This window comes from Scardinius erythrophthalmus (assembly GCF_964197995.2).
Source record: "Scardinius erythrophthalmus genome assembly, chromosome: 3".
NCBI classification, from domain to species: domain Eukaryota; kingdom Metazoa; phylum Chordata; class Actinopteri; order Cypriniformes; family Leuciscidae; genus Scardinius; species Scardinius erythrophthalmus.
The window spans coordinates 54,828,718-54,839,457 of NC_138223.1; positions in this window are offsets into that span (position 1 = coordinate 54,828,718).

Here is a 10,740-nt window from a genome sequence, read left to right on the forward strand (position 1 = left end):
TTTAACAGTATAGATTCTGGTGACTCAAAGTGCACCAGATTAATGAATTTATCTTTAAAATTTCAAAATTTGACTCACCCTCAAGTTATTTAATCAAATAAAACTTAGGAAATTCACTTTGAAAACAGAATACATATCTCCCAATGATAATAAAAAGTTTAAAAAGGACCAGAAAATCATGTCAATTATGTACTGAAGTGAATTTTATTTCAAGTGCAAACTATGTAAATTCAGCAAACTTACAAGCTGTTCTCCAAATTACATGTCACTAGTTACACTAGTACAACAACCTACATTTGTTTGATTCTACGGTTATTGTGGTTTAAAGCAAAGAAATTTACAAATTCATCAAAGTTCAGAGACTTGGCTCTCCTGGACTCCACACTTAAGACACCTATTGCTCAGTCTCTCTTCATTCATGGTTGAGCGCAGGTAACTCTTCACTAGTTTGAGAGTAGAGAAGCTGCGTTCACATGTAGCTGTACTCACGGGAATGGCAACAGCAATTTTGCACAATCTAAAGAGCTCATGAAATACCTCTTTAAATGGCTCAATAAGTACAGTCAAATCTACAACACTAGTGGGCTTCTATATGCCAGCTTGCACTTTTCTCTCCAGAATTCTTTTCATTTGGTGAAGTTCATGTCTTAGGTCATCTATGTTGCATGAATATATAGAGGCAAATGGAAAAAGTTCTTCCTCATGACAAAACGTTGCACTATTGGGGTTCAGAGCTTGGATTCCCATCATAATTTCACAGTTTGGTTTTGAAAATCGTCTGTTTAACTCACTCAGCATATTGTCAATCACTGGGTAGAATATATTGGTCCGAAAAGTGTCTTTAGTACTTTCAGAACGGCCAGCTAATTGGGACATTGTGACATATTCATGGAGCTTTGAGCTCTGTTTAGTTTTTCTTTTTGGAGCTGGCTCGATTTCAATGTTGCATTGTTCAGCAGTGTTTAAGACATCTTTCCAGAGTCCTTCAAAGTAGGATTCATCCCTGTAACACTGAAAACGATGCATAAGAGCTTCAATTAGGTCCAGGGCTGAACCCAAATCAAGAGAAGGTGATTGAAGAATGTCAGAGAGACATCTTGTGTCACCAAAAAGCTCAGTGAAAGTCACTAAAAGACCAATGAATTCCAGGTCGATTTGAGCAAGAAGTCCACGTGCATCAACGGTTCTATCTCCACTCTTTTCTTCAGATATTTCTTCTAGCAAACGAATTACAGCAGGTAATCGTTGGAGTACAGAATTGCAAGCCATATGTTGACAAGCCCACCTTGTGTCACTTAATTTTTGCAGCTCTCTGGGTGGACTATCATACATTTCTTTTTGTATGTCAAGCCATTTGATATGAACGTAGGATCCTGACATGAATGAATACAGTCTCTGCAAAATTGTAAAGAAACATTCAGCTTGGGGGACTGCTTTCACAGTGTCAACTAACACTAAATTAAGGCAATGGGCATTGCAATGTACATAAAATGCCTGCTTTGCCACCTCCTTAATACGAGACTGAACGCCAGAGTGCTTACCACTCATTACGGAGGCACCATCATAGGCTTGCCCAACCAGGTTGCTCCTGTAATCCAAGCCATATTTCTCAAGGATATGGATGATTTTTTCTGTCAGTCCTGCAGCATCAAGGCGCTCTGCAGCTTCAAAATGTAAGAAGCTTTCCTTTACTGCTCCTTGGTAGTAATATCTTAACACCAAAGAGATCTGTTCTTTTTTTTTGGTATCTTTAGTTTCATCAGCCATAATCGCAAACACCTCACTTTCCTTGACTTCATTAATGATGGAGACACGCACCATTTCTGCCAATGTGTCCAAAATTTCATTCTGAATATGATGACTTGTGTATTTTGCGTTTTGAGGCCCCGCCAATTTCTTCTTAACAGTTGGGTCATGGTTGCCGATGAGATTTAATATTTCTAAAAAGTTTCCCTTGTTGTCAGCATCAGCTGTCTCCCTGTGACCCCTCTGGGATATATTCTGGGTTGCAGTTAACATCAAGACTTCTGCTACAGTTTTTATGTATGTTCGATTTTCCTCTATTTGCTTTTTGTGCTCTTTATTTAATATAGACATTAAAGACGAATCAGTCTTTTTTCTTATTTCAAATTCCTTCCAAGCCATCATTGCATTTATGTGTGCCTCAGACTTTGCATGTCCAGCAAATCCACCATCTCTGAATGTTGCCTTTTTCCAATTCTTATATCCCACAACAGATGTAAAGACTGAATCTGTGTTTAGAAGGCCAAAGTTTCTACAAGCGAAACAGTACACTGAGTCCTGGCACTGGGAGTATTCTATCCATGGGTGTAAATTGTACCATGAAGCTTGAAAGTGTCTTTGTCTGTCACCCTGGAGAGTCCTGGGAAATACTTTAAGGTGTGGCTGGACTGGACCATCAGCTCTTGATGTGGAAATGTCTAGAACAAGAAATAAATGGTGACAGAACAATAATTAGCTATATAAATTATTTTACACATTAGAAAAAAAGACCTTCTTTAATAAACCTGAAAATAAGACTCATTTCATTTCAAACACTATTTATCCCGAAGGGGCAAACAATATAAGCTACTTAAAAACATCATACATTAATAAATAACACAATGTGCACGAAATACATATTAATTATAATCCACTACAAGTGGATACCTGAAAAACAACTAGTCCATACCATATATAAGAATAAATAAATATGTAAATAACAATGTACAAAAATATATGGTATATATGTATATATATATACGTTCACGCTTATAAGCAAAGTATGTGTGATAGGTAGTTTACCTGGAGGTCCTATTGGGTCAGCGTGGTTAGTTGGTTCCTCTTCATTCTCAAAGTCTGTCTCCTGAACTGTCTGAGAAAGTGCTAGAAAACAAAAATCAGTCTCAGTTTGTTTTCATACGCTTTAAAAAGTTTAATATTATTGATTTCTATATCGCTTGTATTAAAACGTATAGCACCAGTAAAGTAGTCAAGTGTGTGAGTGGAGGTATACCTAACATTTCTCCTGGGCTTGTGTTCTCTGGAAATTCTTCTCCCTCACTCTCTGGGTCAGTCTGTTCTTTCTCTCTTTCATCCTGCCTATTATTCTCCTGTGTCTTAGTCACTTGGCTGCTTCTTGCTACTCTTCCTGAAGAAGGATGCTATATCTGCTGCCTTTCTCTTCATTTTCCACACATTTCACTGACTGACTGACTTATTATTGAGCAAAGATTAGATGTTTTTGTTGTAGGTCCCTAATTTTATCTTATCTTGACTTTATCAATAATCAAGAACTCAGCGCGTGACGACGCAAATGATCCGAGTGCAACGGTTATTCACATCCATCTAACGTTAGCGTGTTTACATAGAAAAGTAACGTTACTGTACATAAAATCGACTTAGAAGCTAGTAATTATATTGGTATGTTGAATCACATTAAATGTTTTATGATAAAAACATATATTTCCCTACACAGCAAAATCCCCAGTGTTAAATTAACACTCCTCAGTGTTTATATGTGTCCACACTACAGGGTGTTAAAAATTAACACTGAAGCAGTGTTGAAGTTAATGAGTTAATTAAGTTAACACTGAAGCAGTGTTGAAGTTAATGCGATAATTAAGTGATTAATTAAGTGATTGGCCATTAGTGGTGACACCTGATGATAACAAGCAGACTCACTGAAGGAAAGAGAAACAAGAACAGAAAAAAGAGAAACACAAGAACTACTGACTTCGAGCCATTATTGCACTTATTATTTGACCAGTTTGACTTTATTTCTGTCATACATCTACACACGGTCTTATTTAGATTTAACAGAAGTTTAGATGGTAATGTTTTATGGAATGTTTCGTTTCATGTCACCATTATGGTGACCAGTGGTTGCTTTAGTTGGGCTCTTGACACTTTATTATTTAACATTAGTAGTTCTCTGGCTGCTCCAACTCTGTGCTTATAAAGCATATGTGTTGTGGCAAGAGAAACTGTGATTTGGGCTGTGTTTCCTGAAAACATCACAACCCTAATTTGCTTGTATAGACCATTTGTTGCAGTTGGTCTGCAGTCAAGTTAAGTTTAAGATGCTTTTGGAAATTCAGCCCTGGTTATGTTTCAATGATGTAATTACTAGTGACCTGATTCAATGATGTCACCCATCATTATAAACTGATTATCCAATTGTTTTATTAATTTTTCACTACAGTAGTTACTTCCAGCAATTTTTTAAAGATCTGAAGGATTTAAAATCACACACAGACATCAATAATCTACATATGAATCTCAACAATGGTGACAATCAAACAAATGCTTCATGTTGCAGTGCATGATGGGAGCCACCAATCAGAACGCATCAATGGCTGACATCATGCATTGCAGCATGAATAAATTATGCAGCTGAATTGTCCTGTAAGTTTCATTGTTTTTTCTGTTGGCTTTTATTTTGCTATTGTTTTGTTCTGACTTTAGTAACTTGTTTTGTGATGTTCAGAGTTGATCTGTTTGTTTGTTTATTGTCACCATTGTTGAGATTCATATGCTGATTCTTGATGTCTGTGCGTTTAAACACGATAACTTCATTGCTCAAAGTATTTTCAAAATTTTTCATATTGCTGTTGGATCTCAAACTGTAGAATCTCAGAGCTACAATCACCAATACTAAAACAAGACATCAAGCATATAGTCAAAGATTTAGACTCTGAATGACATCAGTGAATCAGGACACTACATGATAATAATGTCATTATCATCAAAACATATTGTGAGCAGGTCATGTTTTCTCTTGCAGTAACAAATGTGCTTTATAAACACAGAGTTGTAGCAACCAGAGAACAACATATATAAAAAAAAAAGAGTCAAGAGCCCAACCAAAGCAAACACTGACCACCAAAATGGTAACTTGAAAAGAAAAATTCCATAAAACATTCCCGTCTAAACTTCTGTTGAATCTCAAGAACTTTTGTCGATGTATGACAGAAATAAAGTCAAACTGGTAATAAGTGCAACAATGTGTAATGACTTGAAGTCAGTAGTTCTTGTGTTTCTCTTTTTTCTGTTATTGTTTTTTCTCTTTCCGTCAATGATTCTGCTTATTAACATCAGGTGTCAACACTAATGGCCAATCATCACTTAATTATTCACTTAATTATCTCATTAACTTCAACACTGCTTCAGTGTTAACTTAATTATCTCATTAACTTCAACACTGTTCAGTGTTAATTTTTAACACCCTGTAGTGTGGACACATATAAACACTGAGGAGTGTTAATTTAACACTGGGGATTTTGCTGTGTGGGAAAAGCTGAAGAAGCACAGACAGAAAAGAAGCTTTAAAGGACTCCAGTGGACAAATGTAATTTCCAAAGGTCGGAGGACCACACACCCGTACTGTTCCATTGCCTTTAAAAGGCACAGACTGAAGGTTATGGGTTCGATACAAGCGAGCCCTGAATGCTCCTGCCTTGGTTACTGTAGATTTGAGGATTGCCCTGTAACAGAAACAGTTACTGTGGACAGTGAAGAGGACCTCAAGGCAACAGTAGAGTACCAAGGGGAGCAGAGCATTCACAATCTAACAGAATTAAAAAGAAGACCTGTTAGAGTACATGACAGGAACACACTGGGCCAAGACTTACAAAGACAGCGCCCACTGTAACAGTAGGAGTGTAGCGGAGCATTACCAGTTGACGCCACACGGTGGTGTCTCCTTTTTGTTTTGTCACTGGGTATCACCTTTAACTCCTCGTCGACTTCCTTGACTCGAGTAATGTGGACGCTGGTGAAGGCTATAGGTCACGAACATTTCTGTCCGGTTATTATTTTTGCTGAAGGTAATAGTTTATATGCCGTGAGACCTGGCTTGTATGGTTTGTATCTGAGAAATAAATATGCAGTGTGGAAATCCCTCCACTTCGTCTCCTGCCTTGCTACTTTATTTCATGCCGGAGCTATGCTAATAACCTTGTGGCTTAGCTTCCCTCCAACTCCACGTTACACCACGAGCCATGTACCTTGACAAAATAACAAAAATACCCGAAGATGTTATGGAGTCTGGCTGTCGGGATGAGGCTCCAAGTTGCAATGTCCTGAAAAATATATCGTGGGAAGCACGTAAGAGAAGCCGGCAGCACAGTAACGAAGTAATAAGTCTTCAAATAATGCTTGACAAGAAAAAAGACAGTCCTGATGAGGTCCTCCAGAAAGTAATGCTACACCCAAAAGGGGTTCTTCTTTGGTCACGCAGGGGGATTAAGATATATCAGGAGCGATGCCAGGAGGACATTGTGTATCTAGATGCGACTGGCAGCATCATGCGAAAGTTGGTGGTCAGGAATCCCCACTACCTGTTGCCACATACCTTACAAGAAAATGACACCTATGAAAAGTTTCGGTCTGGGTTCAGGCTGCATCATAGCACTGAAACTGCGCTCGTTAAAATCACAAATGATTTACTTTTAGCTTCTGACCAAGGCTGTATCTCAATATTAGTTTTACTTGATCTTAGTGCTGCGTTCGATACTATAGATCACACAATACTCTTAGATCGACTACAAAATTATACTGGTGTTCAAGGACAAGCATTAAGCTGGTTTAGATCGTATTTATCTGACCGATACCATTTTGTTTATTTAAATGGAGAAAAATCGATCATAACTCCAGTAAACTATGGAGTGCCGCAGGGATCTGTGTTAGGCCCTCTATTATTCTCAATATATATGATGCCACTTGGAAATATTATAAGGAAACATGGAATTAGTTTCCATTGTTATGCTGATGACACTCAAATCTATATTTCATCACGGCCAGATGAAAACGCTAAATTATCCAAATTGACAGAGTGTGTTAAAGATATAAAAGATTGGATGACGCATAATTTTCTTTTATTAAATCCAGACAAGACAGAGGTACTACTTATCGGTTCAAAAAATCACCCACAAAACCTATCACAATACAACTTTAACATAGTAGGATTTCCTGTTACTTTATCCTCTACAGTAAAAGACCTGGGTGTTATATTAGACTGCAACCTGTCTTTTGAAAATCATATTTCATATGTTACAAGAACAGCCTTTTTCCACCTTAGAAACATTGCTAAGCTACGTAATATGCTATCAGTTTCTGATGCAGAAAAGTTAGTTCATGCATTCATGACCTCGAGACTAGATTACTGTAATGCTTTATTAGCCGGTTGTCCTGTATCCTCAATAAACAAGCTACAGTTAGTCCAAAATGCCGCCGCTAGAGTTCTAACTAGATCAAGAAAATATGATCATATAACACCGATTTTATCATCACTACATTGGTTACCTATAAAGTCCCGTATTAATTACAAGGTATTGCTACTGACTTATAAAGCCCTAAACGGCTTAGCTCCAGTCTATTTAACGGATCTTCTATCGCCCTATAATCCATCGCGCTCTTTAAGGTCACTAAATTCGAGGCTTTTGGTCATACCTAGGATATCTAGGTCCACCAAAGGAGGGAGAGCATTTTCACATTTAGCACCAAAACTCTGGAATAGTCTTCCGGATACTGTTCGTTGCTCAGACTCGCTCTCCCAGTTTAAAACTAGATTAAAGACGCATCTCTTCAGCCAGGCATTCATATAATACTTTTAATCCTACAGTTAAATCCGACCTCTAGTTCATAAACGCAAGAGGAGAACTGGCCCCCGACTGAGCCCGGGTTCTCCCAAGGTTTTTTTTTTTTCTCCATTCGGTCACCTGATGGAGTTTTTCGGTTCCTTGCCACTGTTGCCTTTGGCTTGCTCAGTTGGGGATATTTGGGGATACCGTATTTAATTTAATTAATCAATCAACAATACTATTGATCAGCATTACCAAACGTTCCACTAGAAACAAACATTGATGTATTGTTCTAATTTATTACTGTGAAGCTGCTTTGATACAACCTGTGTTGTGAAAAGCGCTATATAAATAAACTTGACTTGACTTGACTTGACCTTACCTGTGATCACACCACGGCCTCAGTTAACTACTTTCTAGAGGCGTTTCAGACTGATGTGGCAAGGTGTTTTGGGAGAAAAGGTATGCGGTCACCCATCATGATCCTGTGTGATGGGTCAATGGTGTTAATGCAGGCAATATGCCTGTCATTTGCCCCCAAAAAACCCTGAAAGACACCATTAACCACTACTACAATATAGCAAGATTTTGAGGTGCCCATTCTTCATCGTTTTCTTAGCCATGTGATGAAGAATGCAAAGGAAATGTGCAGAAAGTAGTAAGTAGTGTACATTAAAAAAATACTGTTTGTGACAATCCTCTTTTAGTGTCAGTTGCTAAGTGTCCAATAAACTCTATACAGATTCTGTAATGAATTACCTTTCATTAATGTGCTAGGCCAAAAAACACAACAGCAACATCTCTTTTCCTCATACCAAAAAATAATAATGTTACTGCCAATGTGAACTGAACTATCCAAAATGGAGCAGTGTGGCCTCTGAATTCCCCTACATCGGCTTTGCCGGTGAAATGCATGGAATAATGATATATTCAATAAATATACAAAAGACCAGCAAGTATTACATAAAGTGCAGATTTGGATATAATATACACAAGTTGTACAATTTATCATCGATCAACATATAAACTTGAAGTTATATTCTTGAACCTAATTATTTTGCTACATTCCACAGTGTGCCAAACCACTACCATCTGGCCATGCACGTCTTCGGTTCCCTCACAACTGCAAGCACTTTAATAGAACGAGACGACATGGTTCAAAGTGCTGATGTTGTATTCTCAAGTCCATCCTGTGGACCCAATGTAGAGAAACACTTCAAAAACCTGCAGAGAACAGGGACTACATTGGATGAGACAACCACGTCCAAAAGTGAGAGCTTGAAGGTAAATGTCAAATCCAAGTTTACATTTTAACATTTATGGTTTTAATTTTAACAAAGATGCAAAGGAATACTGTTGTTATCAAGTAAATGTACTATAAAGAAAAGGTAATGAAGTGAAATTTCTTGAGAGAAAATGTACTTGTAAATGTACAGAGTAAATGATAAATGCCATGGAGTGCAGCTAGTTTACAATGAGATTAAAGTAGGTTATGATAGTCATATTTGATATTACTACCATTTAACAGAACACATTTATGGAACAATTGCATTACATGTAAATATAGTACAACAACAGTAGGACATAGAAACAACAAGGCAGTAATTTTTGTCAGTACAGAAAGTAACTTGAGTGTGTTTTGTAAGAGTGTGTGTAACAAAAAAAACTAAATTAATTACCTGCCACTCGAACACCACACAGCATCATTTTAATATAACAAGACAGAAATGTATAATAAATATAAAGTCCACAGCATCTGCAGCCTCAAACATATGTAAAAGTATGATTGTCAATTGGTGGGGGTCAGCACTATGTTCCCACGGCCCTATGTTCCCACATTTCTAAGAATTTCTTTTTTACTGAAAATTTTGAAAATTAGGCCCTATGTTCCCACAGCCCTATGTTCCCACAACCATATGTTCCCACAGTCCTATGTTCTCTCATTCAAGAAAATTACATACAAGATAATAAACAAAAAAAAAAAATAAACAGGAGAAACTTACCACGTTCATTCGTGACATTAAACAAAGCTTGACAACTAACAGACACAGAAAAACAAGGGAGCTAATTAACTAGACACACCTGAATTTAGAACACTTATTAATCAGTAACCAAGGAGACAAACAGGTGAATGAGATGAAACAAAGAAACACATGGGGAAGCTGGGTACACTGAAGATTGACAGAGAGTGAACACAGTGGAAAAAAAAGAAAAAATTTAGCAGTGTTTTTAATAAATGTTAATTTTATGTGTCATTGATGTGGTTCTTTTTGTGCATTGTGTGGTCTATATGTGCTGTGTTTTATTTTTAATTTTAAAAAATGTGTTTTAATTTTTTTACTTATCAAAAAATTTGGGACAAAACTACACGACATCAACAACACATGGCACCAAGTACATGTCCGGCAGGACTTGTGTATTCCTGCCCAGGCATTATCAGAAAGGTCAAAGCTGAAACTTGTTAAAGTTTTGTCAGTCATTTTTTCATTTTCAAACACACCTGTAATAATAACACATTGTTACATTACATTTAGGACATCGATGGAGTCAACAGATTTGCAACACTTTGCAAGGAAGTTATTTCCAATGCTCCACTGGACAGGTATGGAGAGCACAACGTTTACTTCTGCAGAGGCCTTATCGAGTACCTCAACAAATACCTTCTACCATATGCTGGATTGTGGACCGAGATAATGCTAGGTTTGCCATCATTAATCAACATATCCCTTTTGAATATAAAAATCTTGCTTTATGAAAATTAAACACATGGCTTTACTTGCATACTTTTGTTCAAAGGTGACCTTGGACGACATGGGACGGGACCACAATATGAGCAGTGCTCTAGGAAATACAACACCCTCAGAAAGCTTCCAAGACAAGTAATTATAATATATTTTACTTTACATTACCTTATTACTCAGTGCTTAATGTGTTTAACAGGTAAATTATTTTACGAATTTACCTGTTTTTTATACCTTTCTCAGAACATAACAGAGGACAACAAAACGCAGGGCATACATTCGAAAACACATTTGATTTCCCTCTGGCCGCCTGACTAGGCTTGATGACTTTGTGGCCCGCTATCAGACTAATCACACTGCTCTCCTGAAGGAGTATGAAGATTCCCAAAGAGTTTTCAGAAGAAAGGTTTGAATAC